This window comes from Rhynchophorus ferrugineus, unplaced genomic scaffold (genome assembly GCF_030347505.1).
Source record: "Rhynchophorus ferrugineus isolate W39M unplaced genomic scaffold, kcgeb_rfMv2 rfM8, whole genome shotgun sequence".
NCBI classification, from domain to species: domain Eukaryota; kingdom Metazoa; phylum Arthropoda; class Insecta; order Coleoptera; family Curculionidae; genus Rhynchophorus; species Rhynchophorus ferrugineus.
This window is the reverse complement of record NW_027472587.1, coordinates 33,993,744-34,016,929: the sequence shown is the minus strand read 5'-3', so window position 1 is coordinate 34,016,929 and position 23,186 is coordinate 33,993,744. Positions and strand designations below refer to the sequence as shown.

At 32.9% G+C, this 23,186-nt stretch overlaps 1 protein-coding gene across 4 annotated transcripts in view; it reads left to right on the top strand.

The window, feature by feature from the left end:
• LOC143201126 (uncharacterized) overlaps window positions 1-23,186 on the top strand; it is a 176,110-nt gene that overhangs the window by 32,688 nt on the left and 120,236 nt on the right. For 2 of the 4 annotated variants that reach the window (XM_076411982.1, XM_076411984.1), the window contains exon 2: window positions 11,480-11,526. The exons of the other annotated variants lie outside the window; for them this stretch is intronic. The gene's annotated coding sequence lies outside the window, so the exon portion shown is untranslated. The remainder of the gene's footprint in view (window positions 1-11,479; window positions 11,527-23,186) is intronic. 4 annotated transcript variants of the gene reach the window in all.

The following is a 23,186-nucleotide window of genomic DNA, read 5'->3' as shown; positions in this document are numbered from 1 at the left end:
AAAGAAACTCGTCTCTCACTCTCGTCTGTGAATATGTCTGGTGCTTAAAGTTGGCAACTTTAGCGTTGTTTTAAGAGCCAACCGAACATATTTACCATTTATTGCTTGGCGTTGGTTTGGCTATAATACTGAAAATTGATAACTATATTACAGTGTGTAGAAAGTAAACTGTATATATAGGGTTTCTGATTTATTGATTTATTCATTTTAGAATTTAAAATCTACTCAATTGGTTATCATTTCTCAAAACTATCTACCAGGTGTGTCGGTAATTTCTTTCGGTTTTTTAGCAGAAGGAGACATGTTAGTTAAAATGTATTTATTTAAATTATTGAAGAGATTAATATTAAAAAAGCTCCTGGTTATGACTTAATTACTGGCAAAATTTTAAAAGAACTATCAGAAAAGGCTATAAAACTATTAACATATATATTTAATGCTATGCTACGAATTAATTACTTCCCTAGTATCTGGAAAGTAGCTAAAATATTAATGATACTTAAACCAGGAAAAATACCAGGAGATGTGACCTCCTACCGACCTATAAGTTTATTACCAATAATCTCGAAAGTTTTCGAGAAATTATACATAAAAAAACTAAACTATATAATAGAAAAAAGAAAAATTATTCCAGAACATCAGTTTGACTTTCGCAATAAGCATAGGACTATAGAACAAGTGCATAGACTTGTAAACCAAATAAACGCTGACCTAAATGCCAAAAGATATTGTTTGGCTGCTTTCCTAGACATATCTCAGGCTTTTGACAAAGTATGGCATACGGGCTTGCAGGTTAAACTAAAGAAACTTCTCCCTCATCCGGACTATCAGCTACTAAAATCGTATCTCACTGACAGACATTTTATTGTAAATCAAGGCGATGAACATACCGAATTAAATCCCATATATTCAGGAGTTCCGCAAGGTAGTGTACTGGGTCCAGTACTGTATCTTCTGTATACGGCTGATCTTCCCACCACAAAAATAACTACTGTGGCAACATATGCAGACGATAGAGCAATCTTAGCATCCCATGAAGATCCAGTCACAGCATCAATAAACCTACAAACCCACCTGGAGCAAATACAATTATGGTTGAAGACATGGCGCATTAAAGCCAATGAATCAAAATCCACGCATATAACGTTTACCCTGCGTAGAAGAACATGTCCACCAGTAAATATCAATCATCGTCAACTCCCCCAAGCAGACCATGTTAAATATCTTGGTATGCATTTAGATCGACGCCTAACCTGGAAGAAGCACATACTCTCTAAACGGAAACAACTAGGACTAAAATTATATCAAATGTATTGGCTCATTGGGCGCAAATCCAAGTTATCATTAGATAACAAGGTATTGCTGTATGAGTCTATACTCAAGCCCATTTGGACATATGGAATTCAACTATGGGGTACCGCTAGCAAATCTAATATATCCATCATTCAACGGTTCCAAAATAAGGTGTTGCGTGCCATTGTTGATGCTCCGTACTATATTTCAAATAAAGTGATACAACGCGATATTCCTCTAGAACCTATAACGAGTGTAATCCAACGTGTTTGTGTGAAGTACTTCGCAAGAGTGTCAGTGCATCCCAATGTACTCGCTAATCAGCTAAATATGCGACGTGATAGTGAAGTGCGTAGACTAAAACGTTTAACACCATCTGATCTGATTACTGGACATATGTAGAGTTTAGAATAAGCATCAGAATAAGACTAATTAATTAAGATAATATTTTATACAGAAGATTGCTTAATGAAGTGATTTTCTACATGCCATGTATATATAATATAAACAGAAGAAATACTTATTGCCAATAGGGCAGATTGTGGACTCACGAAGAGTAATAATAATAAAAAAAAAATTATTGATCATTTGATTCTATACATTTTGCCTGCTTCTCAGATAATTAGTGATTAAAGTTGCCTTAGATTTGTGCATAAAGATAAAGGATGTGCATAAGCCAGGTTTTAGAACGGCAACTTATGTATAATAAGCTGTAAATTCTCCTTTGTTGCCCGTTGAGATATTAATAAAGGCAGAGTGCAGTTTGATTATGTTATTGTTAAATCTATAATGAAATAGTTTTTTCTCTATTCTAATGGATCAACTAACTTATTTTTTAACTTTCGAAAAAGGAGGAGGTAATATGTACCGCTCTATATATTTTTTAATGAATGTCCGCCGATTTCTCCGTCTGTTGTGGGTCCATTTTCTAAATTTTATTCGAAAGAATACACTTCCGAGGTGGTCCCATTGGAACCAAATCAGGATCTGATGGGGAGAAGGGGGGAAATCGAGGGAAATGTTAAAATTTCAAAGGCGCGTACATTTTCACATATTTTTTATCTAAAATAATCAAATATTTGGATATAATGTTATTGCTGTACCGATGTGACGGAAAATAATCAGATATTTGGGTATAATGTTATTGCTGTACTGATGTGACGGAAAATCGGAAGTCGTTCAGCGCAAAAACCATTCAGTTTGTTATATATATTTGTTTGATGTATGTTCGCCAATTTCTCCGTCAATTGTGGTCCGATTTTCATTGTTGTTTTCCTTGTTTTATTCGAAACAGTGCACTTCCGAGGTGATCCCATTCAAACCAAGTCAGGATTTTATTGGGGGAAGGGGGGAAATCGAAGGAAACCCGCAAATTTCAAAGGCATGTAAAATAATCAGATATTTGTGTATAATGTTATCGCTTTGTTCTGGTTTAGTTAGAACATTTGTCAAATTACCCAGGCTAGGTAGAGGACCAGGGGGCCTAAAGCGCTCCTTATTTACAATTATTGTTTCTATATACCTATTTTTCCTCATACGGGTCGCACCTTTACTTGGCTTACATGTTATAATATTAAATAAAATAACTGCGTAATTTATTGAGTCAATATCTAACACTAAAAAGAGAAAAAAAATCGAACCGACTTCAAAAAACAAATAAGGAACTCACTGAACATTATAAAATAATCAAACTTAGATTTTTAACACAAAAAAACCATATTATAATAAAATGTGAATATAATAATCGTTGTTATAACTAAATTAAAATTAACAGAAACCTTATTTAACCTATACCGTACATGTATATTTGACTCTACTATATACACACAATTTAGCTTAATACCTACCTAAACCTATATATCTATTTACGATACTATTTTATTTACCAACTGAACAGTTTGAAGTCGATGCAGAAACCGAGCAATACAAAAATATTATAATTTTGTGACATATACAAAAAAATTAAATTACCAACAAATAATCTAAATTAGTATAACAGTTTGGGTTAAAAAACTAATGAAACATACCATAGAACACAGAACTAGACCTAACGATGGAGTTATTCTTTTACTCCATCACAAATCATTGCGTTTTAAAAAGAGAGATTCCAGGTCATGTTTTGTTTTTTTTTACTTCCTAAAAGAAACAATTGAAACGCAGGTTAATCGAATATTGTATGATGTTGATCGTGATCACATAACAGTGAAAATTTTAATGGACGACGTTTCGATGCACTCTATACTCAAGATCTTGCCCTGTCCGGTATATGAAATTCTCTTGAGTGGTAAAAAAACTGAATTCATTTTATTCCGACTCCTTCACGTACGATTTTATTAAATTGAAATATATATTTAGTTTATTATAGAAAATATTTCGGAACTATATTACCAACTTCGGCCAAGTTTTATGCTAGATTAATATCTATAAAATATTTAACATCATTTTACAATAACATAAGCCCAATATGCAAAAAAACGCAGAGCAAATTCGGAAGTATACTTACGAAAGCATAAGGTACACCCAGAAAGGCACATTGTGAACATTTTATAGAAAGCATAATTCATACTGCCGAAAAACGGCACTCCAAGCGACATCAATGTAATGGCTTCTGGGAACTTGATATATTATTTGCCATATATCCCATCTTCCAGATATATTCCTATTCCTTATTTTAAAAACTCCCTTATAATGATTAATACGGGTAGGCAGCGCTTTCTGAGTATGATTATGACGTGAGTTTTGATTAGTTTCACAAAGTCAAATAAAATAATGGATACAATAATTAATAATTAGTAATAGGTTTTATAAAATTATTATATTTTATATATAGTACGGTACCTATCGTGTCATATATTACATATTATTTGTTATTGTTTCACAAGTTATTAAAGACTATTTATTGTTCCAAATATTCTTCTCAAAGTTTATTGATTTTAAAGAGAACGAACTATTTTAAATCATTATATATATACCTTACCATAGATAAGAAATAAAATCGTTTAGATATAGAATTAAATTACATTACTTATTATTATTGTATAATTATATTGAATTATTACTGCGTATTTATTAAAATAAAATAATAATAATTTTAAATAATTTATGCGATAATTTTAAACATTGACGTTAAGTTTTTATGAAACTATAAATTGTTTTAAACGTTCTTCCCAACTTTTATGGATCGTAAAAATAATACGTCAACAAAAACTACTAACGAATACTTTTTCATCATACTTCAGATAATCTGAACTTAGCTGGTTTAATTTAAATGCTATAGCATATTTATAGCCTCTTTATGAAGCAACGCAGACAACTCTATTCATATTTTCATAACCAATATGAAAAATTTTCTATTTCTACAATTAATTTTAATATTAAAATACACCACAAGTGGCCATAAATTAAAAAATAATTAATAATACTAACATTCTGATAAAATATTTTCAATATATTAAAAAATGCAATTTGCTCTTTATACTGCAACTATGCTTTTTATATCTAACAAGTATGAAAAAATCTTCATTGGTGTGCTAATCACACGCGGAGTATTATCCACATTGTATTTAGGTTTACTCTAAACTACCAAAAAAAAAATAACACTAAATTATTGCTTTTCTCATTTCAGTGTTTTCTTGAGGCATAGATTCGACTGTTTCAAAGGAATGTATGGAGAAACATTACAAGTTTCAGTCTTATTGAAATAATATTATATTTGTACTTACTTCTAATTCTTTCTGGAGACTCTAATGTAGTCATGTTAATACATATTGAGTTACATGTTGAATTGAGTTATTACAATTATTATTTATAAAAAAATATTGTGTTTATGTCAGGTATCACTCCGAAAGAGCTAACCAAAGTTATTAAAACTGACATTACACCTAGAAAAACACCAGGCTACGACTTAATAACAGGAGAATCACTGTAAAAACTACCAAGAAAGAGAATTATAAAACTCGCCAACTTGATCAATTTAGATTTAAACATGTCCCAGACATTAGGAAGACGGCGAAAATTATAATGATACCAAAACCTGGGAAGTCACCAAACGAAATAAAAACCTATAGATATATATCACTACTGCCAGTAATATCTAAAGTTTTTGAAAAACTCCTGTTGAAAAGAATAAAAGCGATTATCGAGAGAAAAAGCCTAATACCAACACACCAGTTTGGGTTTATTAGCAACTATTCAACAATTGACCAGTTTCACAGAATAACAGATGTTATTGAAAAAGCCTACGATAGTAAAAAAGTACGCTCAGCTGAATTCTTAGATGAAGCACAAGCCTTCGATAAGGTTTGGCATGAAGGCCTTGTTCATAAACTACAGAAAATGTTACCAAAACAACACACCCAACTACTAAAATCGTACATTACAGCCAGAATGTTAAAAAAGAAGAAACTTACTCTACAATAAAAGAAGCTAAAGCAGGTGTACCACAAGAAAGTGTACTAGTGCCAATGTTTTATCTACTCTACACTTGTAATATACCACAAAGGGAGAATATTACGATGGCTACATTTGCTGATGATATTGCAATTATAGCTGTCGGAGACAATAGTGAAAAGATTCACGAACACATGAAAATTACAACAGGCAAGTGACAATATAAATAATTAGACACAAGCTTGAAAAATAAAAATTAACGAAAGTAAATCTTTGCATGAGCAGTTCACCTACAATGAGACTGTACAAGCACCAATAACGTTAAATAATTGTATTATTCCATATAGCAACAACGCTAAATATCTCGGAATGAATCTTGATGCAAAACTTCGCGGAGGAACATACAAAGAAGAAAAGAAAAGAACTGCAATTGAAATATAGGAAAATTTGCTGGCTAATTGGAAGAAAATCGTAATTATCAGTACATAATAAATTGCTATTATATACGTAAATACTGAAACCTATATGGCCATACAGAGTTCAATTATGGATATGTTCTGCAACGAGTAAGATAAACAAAATACAAATTTTTTAGAGAGTCCCGAGAGGTATTGTGGGTATACCCAAATACTATAGGACTGATTGCCTACATCGAGACTTTCAGATAGCCACAGTCAGTCAAGAAATCAAGAAAAGTGCAAGGGGCATGAGGAAAGACTCCATTCTCATGAGAATATTGAAGTATTGTAGCTTTTGGATACCACCAGAACAGGACACAGACTCAAAAGAATCAAACCATCTGATCTTATGTAGTGAGGTACATATAATAAAAAATACAGCAGTGACATGTATAAACATTATTTCACAAGAGACCGAGATAGGGCCGATGGGTCCTAGTTATATACCTAGATTTAAGTTATCATAAAGACAAATTATATAGACGGAAACGGCTAGTAGCAATGTAATAATTAAATAATAAAAAAAAATCAGGTGCCATATTATTTTGTACATCTTCTAAATATGTAATTATGCAAGAGTTATTATAATATTATGCTGAAGTTTATGTTTAAATTACTCAAATCTACCCCAAGCAAAATAAACAGAGAAAATTAAATAGGCCTCCCGGAGATTTATTTATTCCCATTGTAATAAATACTACATGTTACATTATGCTAAATCTGAATATATATGTTCAGTGCATGTCTGTAATAGTTGCATAAATTGTAACATTCTGTACAGCGGCAATAATTTATAAACCCGATCTACCAAGTCTGAAAATAAATTGGTGAAAGTAACAGAAAGCAACGAATGTACCGCCTAGTATTCAGTTTGTCTATTTTCATTGGATGTCGAATATTAAATCCACAAATACACGTGCTCGTGGGATTATAAAATATGTGCATCTAATCTTACGACCAATAACATCAAACGGGTCAACGATTTTGGCAATAAAACTAAAATTGCTTTATAAACTGCCTCAAAATAGCGTTCGGTAGTCAATGATATTCACTTACATTTGTCCAACAAAACGATTTCTACCAAGAGCAAAACATTCGACATTTGAAATGGTACAGAAATAATTTGTTGGTGTCCTTTTGATTGGTACAAACAGTTTAAAGAAGGCAAAGAATATCCCCCAGATGAAAATCATAATCGCACTTTACACATTATTGATAAAATCAAACAAACATGCTATATAAAATAACTAAATGTAATAATCATAAACCTTATTTGAGCTATCTACTTCACATAGTTTATATTCTACTATATACACATTAATTAGCTTAATACCTATCTAAACCTATATATCCATTTACAATGTTATTTTTACTACTCTGATTTCGGTGCCGAACTTAAACGGTTAAATTAATTTAGATTTGTTTTCTTGGTAATTTATTTTTTTGTACATGTTGGTATTAACTCATCAATCAGTTGGTAGTACTTAAAATAATATTGTAAAGAGATAAATAGGTTTAGGTAAGTATTAAGCTAAATTGTGTGTATATAGTAGAATATAAAATACGTGTAGAAGATAGATTAAATAAAGTTATTGGTTATTTTTATTTAGTTATTATAACGATTCTTATGTATATATTTTATTTTAAAATGTTTTTTTTTGGGTTAAAAATCTAAGTTTGATTGTTTTTTAATTTTTAGGGAATTCCTTATTTACATTTTAAGCCGGTTCAATTTTAAAAAATGTATGTTTTTCTTTTTTGGTGTTAGATATTTACTCAATACATTACGCAGATATTTTATTTAATATTATAATGGGTAGGCCAAATGAAGCTGCGGACAACTATGAGGAAATATAGGAATAAAGAAACAATAATTGAAGATAAGGGGCTCTTCAGGCTCCGGTGTCCACTAACTAGCCTAGGTGATTTGACAAATGTTCTAACTAGACAACAAAAATGTATTGTCTCAGTAAAAAATAGATATAACCTTCTGCTTTTTCGAAGTCGGATAACAAATAAATTTAAAAGTTTATTTTTACTTTTTCTATTTCTCTATATATATACGCACTTTCGGCTTTGGTTTATACTGGTGGCTTATAATTAGTGCATTCAAATATAAATATGACCAAACTTTAATTGGGTACAACGGTTACTAAAGTGAATTTTTCCATTTAAGGCGTTATTTGTAGATTAGACTGGAAACTATTTCAGTACGTATTGTTATAGTACCCGTGTAATTAATTCAGTAGCATTGAGACTAATTTTTTCCAACCGAATTTGTTATCTGATAAAGTAATATGTAATAAAACGAATGCAGAATATAGAATTTCTCGAAAACCGCCGGTTCTTGACGAACGACACTATATCACGCTGCGGTAAGTTTTGATGGAAGTTTTGTTAAACCACTAAAATTTTATGATGCTAATAAATCAACGTACAATGGTCATTCCGAATATCGATCCGGTATATAAATTTGGACCATATATAGTAAGCATCGTGTCTAATGAAATTCTGAAAAAATAAGAGGGCTGTTTCTCCATCGAGATTACGTCTGATATCTGTCCGATTATCTGCGCAGATACGATATCCAGATTTAGGAATGTCGACATTAAATTTTAAAAAAAGCTAATTGATTCGGTGGAGAGTTATTGCTGAGTCGGTGACCTGTCTAGTTAAGTCGCTTTTGAAGCCGGTAAAGCATACGACGATATATTTTATTCATTTAAATTATATTTTTCAATTTTGGACTTCGAAAGAGGTACGTTGACACGGTGGCAGGTGAAAAAACCTTAAAATGATTTACGCTGATTGTTCTATCTCAGGTGAATGAGTTAACTTTTTACAGTTGAAATGTTACTGCTTCTAATAGTCAGAAAAATCTAGTGAGAAAAAGTAGAGGGTTACCTATAGGAGCTAGTATGAGGGTAACTGGCAATTCAATCGTGGCTGTAGTTCGCTGTTCGACGAATTTCGTGAAGGTCGTCCAAAATCGGCTGTTGTACCAGAAGACATCGATGCTGTGTGCGAAATGATTAAGCAAGATCTTCATGTCACCTATTGTGAAATTGGGGCATCCCTAAGCATTAGTTCCACCAGCATATATACGATTTTACATGAACACTCAGCTGTGCGAAAGTTATGTTCGCGTTGGATCCCACATAACTTAACAATCGCTCAAACAGGCTCGTGTCGATTGGTGCAAAAATGCTTGAGAAATTCAATCGCGGTGCTTCGAAAGAGGTTTATAAAATCGTGATAGGTGACGAAACATGGATACATTCGTATGCAGCAGTGGCTGTTCCAAGATGAACCAAATCCAACAAAAGTTGTTCGCGCACGAAGCACCTCAAAGAAAATTCTTCGGGAAAACTGGCCATATTACAACAGTACCTCTAGAGGATCATAGAACAGTAAATTCTGATTGGTACACAACCATTTGTTTTCCAGAAGTCTTCGGTGAAATAAGGAAAACAAACAAGAGACGCCGGATCGTTCTTCATCATGACAATTCGAGTTCCCAAACAAGAGACTATTTCAGCACTCAAAACATCAAATTGATGGGTCATCCGCCGTATAGCCCTGATTTGGCACAAAATGACTTCTTTTTGTTCCCATCCGTGAAGAATAAACTGCGTGGTCAACGATTTTCATCTCCCGAAGAACCTATTGAAGTGTTCAAAAATCATGTTTTGAAGATACCTCATTCTAAATGGAATAAATGCTTTGAAAATTGGTTTAAGCGTGTGCAAAAGTGTATCAACCATCGTGGCGAGTACTTAGGTTGATTGGAAAACAGTTTGAAGCAGTTGCGTAAATAATAATACGTTTTTGCATGTGTTTTGATCACATACATCTCATTTTTTATTAATTACATCTTACATTAAATATGCTTAATACAATTTTAAAATACAAATGAGTTTATTACTGCTGTTTTGTTGTACTACATGGTCTGATTAATATACAAACAAGGCGAGTGCGATATTAATACATCAATATGTATTTCTTAAATTAAAATAAAACTAAACTACTTGAGCTAAAGTTAAGAATACACTAGCTCGTGTGGTTTGGTTCGCTTCAGAGTTCTGATTTCCTGCGTGCTCTCCAATGGCAGTATCACTTACATATTGCTGTAATTTAGCAAACTTATTTCACGTTGGTTACGTAGCAATAAGCATTTTTAATTAATCAAAGAACTTCGATTTGTCATCGTTGGATAACAAGTCGTCTTAGTGCAACGTCATATGTGTGAAGTATCAATCTATGAGGTTCATATTTTTCATAATTTGTTACAATACCAACTAATAACTACTGTCAGTGCTAGAGCTTAGGAATAATATAGGAAATATGAGACTAATAGTCCTAGTTAGGCTGAAATAGGCTTCAGACTTTCTAGAGTGAAGGTTAGAATGGTTTAGTCCACAAAGTAATGGCAAATTCTCCTAGTATAGACAACGTCGATAAGATGAGCCTAGTTAGGCTGAAATAGGTTTCAGACTTTCTAGAGTGAAGGTTAGAATGGTTTATTCCACAAAGTAATGGCAAAGTCTCCTAGTATAGACAGCATCGATAAGATGAGCCTAGTTAGACTAAAATAGGTTTCAGACTTTCTAGAGTGAAGGTTAGAATGGTTTGTTCCACAAAGTAATGGCAAAGTCTCCTAGTATAGACAACGTCGATAAGATGAGCCTTCATATCTTGAAGGTTAGAATGGTTTATTCCACAAAGTAATGGCAAAGTCTCCTAGTATAGACAGCATCGATAAGATGAAAAAAAACAAATAATGGCAAAGTCTCCTAGTATAGACAACGTCGATAAGATGACCCTTCATATCTTGAGATGAAAAAAAAAACTAAAAATAGAACCAAAATTAGTAAGACTTGCCTCATGAGCAAGAGAAACATTAAATTTTTGTTTTTTTCTACGTGGTTGGAAAGAGTTTGAAATGTGTAGATAAATGAATGCTGCAACGTGGGACAAAATTCCTACTACCATTTTGATTGCCTATAATTTTGCTCAAGAAAGGATAAGTAAGTTTGGTTTTCATTAAAAGTTTTTTTTACGCTATACAACTTTCGGCGCTTTTCACGACATCCTGCAACATCTGTCTTTAAGATGTTGGGGCTTATTCACATAATCTTTTGATTTTAAAAAATCCCATAAGAAAAAGTCTGGTGCTGTTAAATTCGGAGATCTGGCTTGCCATGTTAAATCGCCATTTCGTGAAATTAGTTTTCGTGGAAAAACGCTATTCAATAATTGAATTGTTGAACGAGCTGTGTGTGCTGTGGACCCATCTTGCTGAAATCACATGTCTTGTAGTCGCTGCCCTTCCATTTCAGGCACAAGAAAATTTCGAATCATGTCTTGGTACCCTTCAGCAGTAACAGTAAGTGCAACACATTGGCCATTTTCAATAAAATAGACACCAATGATATTTCTAACATGAATACCACACCATACAGTTCTTTTAGTAGATACAATAATATTTCATGAATTAATTGAGGATTCTCTGTTCCACAAAAATTCGTATGTAAACGATACATTTTGGTTTTGTGAGGACTGGACTATTAGGATATTATTGACGCAATTTCCGCTGAGTAGCAATAATGGAACGATTATTTTCAATAAATATTATCACTATTTCTGCTTGTTATTTTGATGTATATTTATGCATAATATAATTTGGACCCATACAAAGATAGGTAGAATTCTGGAAGAATGAGAAATATTTAACCTAATAGAATAGTAATCATGTATTGTTACAGGGACGTCTGAGCTGTTCGAGGAGCAAAATCTGCAGCGATCACAAAAACCCAAGTTAGGAATTTAGTTACTGAAAATATGTGGTTATACAACTATCTTTTTATTGCTTCGGTAATAATTTGAAACAAATTTGCTGTTAATAATCTCAATACAATAGCGTTAGAGCGTCCACAATAAACGAACAACTACTGTTAAATATAAAACCAAAGTAATGTAACTTAAACTTATCTTTTATTTATTATCTCCGGTTGGAACATCGTAAACCGCTCGCAGTATAAGTTATATTGAAAGCGTTTAGAATTTTCCGGGCAATTCAATACATTAGAAGTAAGTAATTACACAGAAGGGTGCGCGACTAATATTTTATAAGAAAGAGGATGGTTTGGCTTCGCCTCGTTTTGTTATCGCTAAAAATAAACAGAAGGTGTTATTCCTAAAACAAGACTGATGCTCGATTTTTGCTTGCAAGTATTTTTCAAATGTTATATAAATTAGTTTTTTTTGTCGGTTGGGCGGGTGTCGTCATTTCGCGACTATACAATAAGAGGTCAATTGAAACGTCCCCGGCTTACCAAAGTAAAACAAATTTTTTTGGCAAAATTAGTTTTGTTTATTCAACATAATTCCCTTCAAGGGTGATACACTGATTATAGCCACCCTCCAACTTTTCGATACCATTTTTCTAGTACGATTTGTCCTTTGCTTCAAAATAGGCCTCAGTTTCGGCGATCACCTCTTCATTCGACGAAAATTTCTTTCCAGTGAGTTCCCAGTGAATTCCTTTCTATTCATTTTTTCACAATAACAAAAGTTGCTTCATTCAAGACGCTATAATTCACAAACTAATGATCCCACAGCAGTCAATTTTATACACGCATCTTTTGAGGGCTAAGGCTAACTAAAGGACATATGGATTTAATTCTAGTAGCGCCATCTATGTGTCAGGCCGGGGACTTTTCAATTGACTTGTTAGTACGGTGATTATATAGAAAGAACGGCTACAGACATAAAGTGTATATATAAATTAATAAATTAATAAATAAACAAAATTAATAATACATAGAAATAGTGTACATACAATTTAAAAATGAACACTAATATAGGACTACAAACACAACCATAAGCAAGCAGAGGTTATATCCAGACAGCACAACTGAGCACCCATACCGAAGGGGTAATGGTTATTTGGTCAGTAACACTAAACTTAGCATAGGCTATATTCTATGGTGAAAATCGATTACTCGTAGAAATCCGAGTAGTTTGTAGCCCATATTTAGTTCTAATCTAGGTGAGCCATGGATAGTCATTCAATATGTGGTAGACTGAAATAGGGGCAGGTTGACAAAACTCACACTGAGCAAGCGGGCTCGAAGCCATTAAGTGACCGTGCGAGGAACGACAGTGACCCAATCTTAGTCGATTCTAAGCTACGGCATTGTGACGAAGGGAAGGAATGCGAAGAGAGGAGAAAAATCAGCTTTAGCTTTAAAGATCCTCCTGGGACCAACGACGTTGTACCTCGCTATTTATGAAACAACAAACGAATGGGATAAAGTCAGATGGACACAAACATCCGTGATGGGGAGGGGAGAGGAGGCTGCTGATTTGCCCGATAAATTAGTTTCAATTATATTTTATACTGTGTGTGACTTACAGCCTATTCACCAGCATTATTAGTTAAACAGTATAAAGAGGAAATTTCGAACAACGTAAAACAGATAATAACATATAGTAAGAATAAAGTTACAAGTCATATTCAAAAGAATATAAATAAAACATAACTCTACATAAAAAGATCTGGGGAATAATGGTGTATTGTTACTCACATTGCATTCAAGCAATATCTATATAAAACTGAGAAGAAAGTACTATTTTATGTTAACGTAAATCAAGGACTGAGATAGTATCTATGTGTTCGTATAATATAATACAAGTTTGTGCTCATCAGGCCCTGTAGTAAAACCGTTAGCAGGTTATATTATTTCCTTAAATATATAGTCTGTGCTGGATTAGTTCTATTTTATTTAGATAACCTAACACCTGACTATATTTTCTAATTTTTATTTTCTATAATATTTTGCATTGAATTAGTTAAAATATTTATTTCGTATTTTATATTCCAAATACAGGTAAGATGGTAAATGTATTTTAATTAAAGTTTTTGACTAATATCTCTGTAATTTTTAAACCTAACTCAGATTGTTATGAAATTTTCACACTTGTATAACGGTTAGCACTACTAATCTTCAAAGGTTTAGGTAGCTTAGAAGTTGGCGTTATCTACGTCGATCTCATGACTCAATAAGTAATGTGTTGTTTTAACATTGTTAACCATTTCTAGCAATTTAACACTACGTATTTTTGCTATCTAAAGGAGAAATATTCATTACAGAATTCTCTGAAATATATTTAAATGAAAATCACGACGAATGAATCGAGACACGAAAAATCAGCCTTTGATCCGATGAAATATCGCGGTATCAACGGAAAGAAATCGAAACATTTTAGAGAAGCAAAAGAACGACACGGGAAATGAACAAATAATCCGAACCTTTATTATAAATTAGGCCATTAGGGAAAATTGATAGGTGCGTAATGAAAACCTAAAGACCCAATTTCCATCGGTCTGACTGACTGTCTTACTGACGATGCGTTATTTAGAAAAACGAATTCGGATTTGGCGCATGCGTATATACGGATTCATTTACTTTAAAATTATTTATATTTTATTTGATTTTGTTTGGGTTGAACTTATACTCAAGGAGATAAATAAATAATGGAAAAGCACATTAAAAAAATCAATTGAAAAATATTAACTAATAAGAATATAATCCAGCCTTTCTATATTTATAAAAACACCATATTTAAATCAATGTAAATCACTACATAGTATAAAACAAAGTCGCCTTTTCTGTCCCTATATCCCTATGTGCGCTTAAATCTTTAAAACTACGCAACGGATTTTGATGCGGTTTTTTTCAATAGATAGAGTGATTCAAGAGGAAGGTTTATATATATAATACATGCATAATATACTAAGGCAACATTGCTAATTTTAGAGGTTTCTAACGTGATGTCGTAAATTAACCTATTTTTAGGCTTATTTAGCAATTAGCAAAAACGCTGCCTAACCCTACGAGTTAGATCAAATTAATGTACTACAGTATTGTACACCATAAAAAGGTCTACAAAAAAGTCCGCGATGGTATATGTTTATCTTTTAGGGATAACCCACATTAACCATTTTTATTGTTTACTTTTTACGTGAGAAAATGGCTTATTTACGAAGCTATTTTAAGCAATACGGCATTAATCCTTATCGAATTAAGTACCTTAAATACAGTGTGCAATTAATATAGATCAATATGGTTCCTTACAGCATGTAAATTAAACAAATATTTTCGGAGATATTACAAATTTAAAATTTGCGTTTAAAAATGTGTAATGTAATAAAAATTGTATGAATTTAGATATTCCAAAGATAGCAGGAAATCTTCATAGTAAGTATAGGGGAAGAGGAATTGTTTTACTCCAAATTTAATGCGTGTAGGCCAAGGGCAGTAATGAATGAACCAAAAATACTGGATCGATTTTAATCATGTTTTCATTGAGTGACATAGGCATATATATTTTATGCCCGTGCATAAAGTCGGAGCGGGCCGCTATGTTTTTATATACAACGTTCATATTTTTTCTGTAGTATATTTAATTTAGTATCAGCATTGCACCCGTGCAAAGCCGGGGCGGGTCGCTAGTTACATATAAAATGGTTGAAAACTTCACGAGCCGTATACATCAATATTACATAAGGCCAAGCAAAATATGGAGATTTTTAGGAGATTTTCACAATATATATATATATATATATATATATATATATATATATATATATATATATATATATAAATCCAGCCAATGATTTTAAAACAAAGCCAATTGTAAAACGAAACAAAAATTCACCAGCTCCCTAATATACTAATGCAGTCAAAATGTCCCAAAAATTTCTAAATATGATCAAATATGATCCCTACTGCAATTTTTACTGCTATTATTGATCGACAAACCCCATTAATGAGTTCTCTACCTTCAGTTTGTTTGACATATTGTGCATTTTCTAGCCTAAAATGAATGGATCATCGCACTTTTCAGCTGAAAGGTGTTTTGTTTATTTGATCCAGGTCCACTCTTGTTAGAATATTTAATTTAATCCTTTCTACGTATCACTCCCCACTGTCCTTGCATCCTGCAAAATCCTGTCGAAATTCTTGTTTTCTTGTTTTATTTCATTTCACTTTCTTCAACTTTCATTCTCATTAAATTCTAGCTACACCTTATCTATAAAATAAAAATGAAACCATGATTAAGATAAATGTTTAATTATTACCAGTTACTACAATTTTTGCTACTATTCTTGATGGACAAACCACATTAATGAATTGTTTACTTCCAACAAAACAACAATAATTTTCTTCTCTGTTCTTGTTATTGTTTTGAAATCTGCTAGTATGTCGTTGAAAGTGATTTCTTATAAATTTAGCAGGTAACATTCCCACTATAAATAAGGTTGATGCTGTTTGGATTTTATAAGTTTTAAATATTCAGCCTTTCAATCTGTATTTATCTTTGTTCTTCCATATTTTACCAATGTATCCAAGAATAATATATTTTACCAAACAACCAATAATAAAACAGAAATTTAATTATTATTCCTACAAAATTATTGATGGAGCACAAAATCGAAATATTCATCCAAATGTTGACAGGAGCACCGAAATATTTGAGCATGCCAAGTGCGCAAAAGAGAACAGGAATTGGTGAAAATTTGTGTATACGGAAATATGTCAAATTAGCCTAGAATAAATACTCGTGAGCAGACTTGGCCAATCTGCACGCATGCGAGGGTCCTTCTACTGTTGTCTGAATTAACGGTCATAAGAAAATGAAGATTGTGTGACGTCAAAATGTCGTAATGTTGCCTTATAAACTATGAGTTTTAGTTCATTTAGGCTTTGACATTGAATACAATTCTAATCTAACCTTATCGTAAATCCGTTGCATATATTATCGAAGGACTTAAAACTACAATTAAGTACACAGTTATAATAATTTGTAGGTTGGGGTTGTGTTTGATTATATATACATTAAACTCTTTTCTATACCACTTTTACGCTTAATTATTGTATCCTTCGTTACAGCATTTCTTTGTAAAGATATTTTGATATAACTTTTTGTCTCCTTAGTTTGTCCTGTTCACACTTGTGTACATCTTTCTTGATGAAACTAGATTTAATCACTGTATTCCCTTTACTGTATTTGTCATATCTGCAAAATACTTACTATTTTTTCTCTCCTGACACATTTTAATCAAATGCTCAAGAATATTCTGGAAAATTATACACATATCTGTGAACATACATGTTTTATAATCTACATTAATATTTCCTACACTTATTATATATTAATTATCCTTTAGTTGTTTCCACTCTCATCACCCTGTCTTAGAAATTGGCAGCATTGAACCATATCATATTCAGAGAGTTTTGTTCAAATAAATAACTAAGGTGTTAAGTTCCAATCTATCTAACAATTGGTCACAATTCCATCATTTGTCGATTTCGTCTTCAATGGTTCTTATCGAGTACATCGAAACCGAAGGTGTTATTAACCATTCCTGTTTCCAGCATGAAGCACAATATATCTGCAATGAAATATTAATAAATGTTATGACTAATAAACCTAATCAATTGTTTTTAAACACTTACCTTTTTCCATCACCTTGTTGTCATAACAGTATTTTGAGGTATTTGCAACACGCTAAAAGTATTTTCAATAAAAATAGCAGCATATTAATACTTAACAGTAAAAATGCTCAACACTAACGAATTTTACTGGCAAGAGATGGCTTCCATTATTGACGTATGTTTATCATAATGTTCTTTGGATAGACTTTAGATTATTCTATGCAATATAGTGCGCATAGTATGCGTAGGGACCAAAATCATTGTTCCAAATAACGTATCCGGCCTGATTGAAGAGGTTTCTCCCCCCTACCCCTACCTGACCGCCGTCCCACTGTCTTAATTTACGTTCATCGCTTGTAAATCCACTTTAAAGAACGCAATAAATATCTTTTTAATTCAATTTAGCTGCCGTCCAACGCAAATAAAATAAATTTTCCCGAATACAATACATAATCTATAATTCATACGCGGTCCTTCTTGGTTCCGCCGCAAAAACCAACATGTTCATAGCCGTCGGCTTGTTACCTCGCGATTTATATCGCTTCTCTTCACTTATTGCGTATAAAAGGAAGATGAAGAGGCTCGGTTCTGCGGCCGAACTGAAGGAAATTAAGAAAGACAAGGTAACTGCCGCCTAAATACAATCGGCCTGCTCTTTTTTCTCCTCGGCCGCAAGAAGTCCGCCGCTTTTATTTGATTAGGCCCGAAGAAGAAGAGGAGGGTTTTTTGCGCGAGGGGGCCACGGGTTTAATTTATTTTTATTTCCTCTCGATGGTTGAGTCGTATTTATGGCATCCGCCGATCTTCGGATTGGAAATCGATTTAATCTTTGCAGATCGGAGACAGATATTCGAACGGGGTTAAATCGGCGATGCCGAATGAGATTTACATTTCGATTCTTTTACAATGTCGACTAATTAATTGAATAGTCGGCGATAACAATAGGGATTTTTTCTACCAATGGAAACCGGTGTATTTTAGATTATTTGTCGTCAAATCAATTTATTAGACTATAGTTATATCGTAGATGGGTCTACATATCATAGAGTCTATTCAAAATAGCAGAGAACTCACGTCATTTCAATTTATGACATCAATAGGTCACTATGATGCCGCATTGCACTTTGACTAAATTAAACAATAATTAGTTAATAGCTAAATAATAAATTATTAGTTAATTAAACAGCCGCAATAGTTTCTAGGTTAGAGTTATTTTACATTGAACTACTTTCTAAGCCACTCAATAAAGGTCAATTGCAAAGTCCCCGGCCTACCACAGTAAAACACATTTTTTTGCCAAAATTTTTTTTTATTCATCATAATTCCCTTCAAGGGTGATAAACTGATTATAGTGACCCTCCAACTATTTGATACCATATTTGTAGTACGATTTGTCCTTTGCTTCAAAATAGGCCACAGTTTCGACGATCAACTCTTTATTCGACGAAAATTTCTTCCCAGCGAGCATTCTTTCAAGATGTGAGAACAGGAAATAGTCGCTGGGGACAGATCTAGAGAATACGGCAGATAGATGGATTTTTGCCATTGTTTTCCCTCACTTGTGACACGGTGCATTGTCTTGGTGAAGCAGCACTTTCTTTTTTTACTATGTGGCCGTTTTCCGGCGATTTCGTCCTTTAAACAATCCAATAACGCTATGTGATAGTCTCTCTTGATGGTCCTTCCTGTTTCAAGGTAGTCAATGAAAATGATTCCATGCGTATCACAATATACAGACGCCATAATCTTGCCAGCCGACTGTTGCGTTTTCCTACGCTTTGGAGCGGGTTCATCGTGTGCAGTCAACTCGGATGACTGTCGAGTGGACTTCGGAGTGAAATTATGGAGCCATGTTTCATCCATTGTCACATATCGATGCAGATTCTCGGGTTTATTATGCTTGATCATCTACAAATACTGCTCCGAATTACCAACTCGTCGTTGTTTTTGGTCAAAAATGAGCTCGCACAGCAGCCACTTTGCATAGAGCTTTCTCATGCCCTAACATTAATGAATGATATGATGTACACGTTCACTTGATATCTTTAGAGTGTCTACAATTTCATTCAATTTCAATTTACGGTCATTCAAAATCATTTTGTGAATTTTTTAAATGTTTCCGTCGGTAACAACCTCTTTTGGGCGTCCACTGCGTTCACCGTTTTCGGTGCTCATTTCACCACGTCTACACGTAGCATACCAATACTTGATGGTTGATTTTCCTGGGGCAGTATCCGGAAACTCGGAATCAAGCCAATTATTTGCATCAACTGTATTTTTTCTCTTCAAAAAGCAATAATTTATCAACACGCCAAATTCCTTTTTGTCCATTTTTTCACAATAACAAAAGTTGCCTCACCCAAAATGTTATAATTCACAAACTAATGATCCGACAGCTGTCAAATTTATACACGCATCCTTCGAGTGTTAGAGCTAACTAAAAATATATGGGTTTAATTCTAGTAGCGCCATCTATGTGTAAGGCCGGACACTTTTCAATTCATTTGTTATATCAAAATAGTGTGCAGTCTATCCAACGTTATTTTGTACATACGTCATCAAAATGTGTGCGTCAAAACGTCGGAATATTACTGTATCAACTCTGAATTTTATATTTTCTATTTTTTCTAAATTATAATCTGAATAAAATAATTAAACAAATATATTTTTATGAAATATGATATATTTTAACATTATACTAAATATGGTAGATATATTATTAAAGGTTTTAAAACTACAATTAAATACACAGTTATATAGAGTTCTAGGACCATTTGTAGTTGTATCCCCTGGAGACCTTATCCACCTAATTAACAATTGTATATCCAAGCAATATATTTTACTTTCCTACTTTCATTAAAGGGCATATTAATCTTTTATGTTTAGTTTCTTGTGTCCTTCGGTACAGTACAGGTTTCCTTTTAAAGACATTTTAATATCACTGCATTTCTCCTTCGTTTATTCTGTTAATACTTGTATACATCTTTCTTGTTAAACTAGATATAAACACTATATTCCCCTTAATGCATTTGCCATACCCGCAAAACAGCTACTATTTTTTTTCCTGACACATTTTAACCAAATGCTCATGTATATTTTGAAAAAGTACATACGTATTTGTGCACATCCATATTTTATACTCTACAATAAGATTTCCTTAACTTATATTAATTATATATACATCTTTATTAGGTTCCATTCTCACCACCTTCTCTTAGAAATTAATAGCATTGAATCATATCATATTCAGAAAGTTTCATTCAAGTGAATAGTCAGCTGTTAATTTACAATCTATCTAGCATTTGCTCGCAATTCCATCATTTGTCAATTTCTTCTTCAATGTGCCTTATCGAGTTCATCCAAACCGAAGGTGTTATTAACCATTCCTGTTTCCAGCATGAAGCACAATATAACTACCAAAATAAATCAATTCAACGTAAAAAAGTTGCACCTACGCAATTATCTAAATAATAGGATAGGAAGTTAAAATAAGCATAGAAACGATTTCCAGGAACTGACATAAAAATTAAACATCCCATGGCAATTAACCAATGATTCAATCGACGTATACATGAAAAATAATCTAAAATATCCGGTTTTAATTTAAAAGAGATCTAAGTGTTTAAGTCCGGCCATCAAGTTAATTAGTTCCCCTGTAAATATTCCAAATGATTTTATTTTCGTCAAACAAAGAGTGGCAATTTTATTCTTATTTTTGTAAATAGGATGTCACTCATTATGAAACGCATATGTTTAAAATAAAAGGTTTTACGTTAAATAAGATTAAGCCATTTATAAATATACTCTTTTTTAAACATATACTGGATGGTTCATTGAGTTTGTGGAAATGAGACGGAAGTTTTTGATACAATTTCTCCTAAATACACTTATTTCACATTGGAGTGTAAAAGGAAACTAATTTACCGACTATTCCGAAGGGATGGCCGTTTCATATACTTTAATAATAATCTCTAATGTTTTGAAGAATTTTACAGATATTTGGCAACGTTCATAGACTGATTCGGTTGCCGTTCATCATGTTCAATCATGTTCCGACGCATCAAACATCGTTCTATATCTTCTTAATTGGATACCCGGATAAAATCAGAAGGAAAAATTCGTTCCTAGTTTAAAAGAAATTTTGCATTATAACATTCAAACGTAACATTCTTGAGGCAGAAGAATTTGTTTAAATATTGCCAGAAAGCTTATAAATACTGACTAACGACAACATTTCGAAGAACATTAGGTATAGGAATTAATTCAAAATAATTTACAGAAGTTGATGCAGGTAACATAACATTTCGTTGCTCCCACAGCATTTATTTGAATACATATTAAGTTTGAACAGTAAATAACTAAATTTGTTATTAAATATATGGGATTTAGTACCGAATAACGTGAGTTTCAATTTTAACAGAGTTAAAAAAAACTAACCATTTTAAAAGACATTTTATTTTTAAACCAGTGAAATGCTCAAATTTTTAGGCACGTACAAGGTTTTCACAATTTTTTTAGCTAAAATAATCTCTAAAAAAATATATATACTTGGGTATAATCTTATTGCTGAGTTGATGTGATGAAAATCGGAAGTCGTTCAGTGCAAGAGCTACTCAGTTTGATTTTTAAGCACTAACTGTCGCATAGAAGACCTCTTAGAAATATTGTAGATTAATGCCGCTATGGGGTGATAATTCAAGCGTTTAGCCCCCAAACGGAGGTCGCGGGTTCAACTCCCGGCGGAGAAAATGAATTTTTGTTGTTTTGTTATAACATTTGTCAAATCATGTCATGAAATAATCAATGAAAATGATTGCATGCGCATCCCAATATACGCCATAACCTTACCAGCCGACTGTTGCGTTTTCCCACGCTTTGGAGCGGGTTCATCGTGTGCTGTCTACTCGGATGACTGTCGAGTGGACTTCGGAGTGAAATGATGGAGCCACATTTCATCCATTGGCACATATCTGCTCCGAATCATCAACTCGTCATTGTTTTTGGTCAAAAATGAGCTCGCACAGCACCCACTTTGCATAGAGCTTTGTCATACCCAAATATTCATGAATGATATGATGTACACGTTCACTTGATATCTTTAGAGTGTCTACATTTTCATTCATTTTCAATTTACGGTCATTCAAAATCATTTTGTAAATTTTTTAAATGTTTCCGTCGGTAACAACCTCTATTAGGCGTCCACTGCGTTCACCGTTTTCGGTGCTCATTTCACCACGTCTACACTTAGCATACCAATCCTTGATGGTTGATTTTCCTGGGGCAGTATCCGGAAACTCGGAATCAAGCCAATTATTTGCATCAACTGTATTTTTGCTCTCCAAAAAGCAATATTTTATCAACAAACTAATGATCCGACAGCTGTCAAATTTATACACGCATCCTTCGAGTGTTAGGGCTAACTAAAAAATATATGGATTTAATTCTAGTAGGGCCATCTATGTGTAAGGCCGAGGACCTTTCAGTTGATCTGTTATATCAAAATAGTGTGCAGTCTATCCAACGTATACAACAATATTGCTGT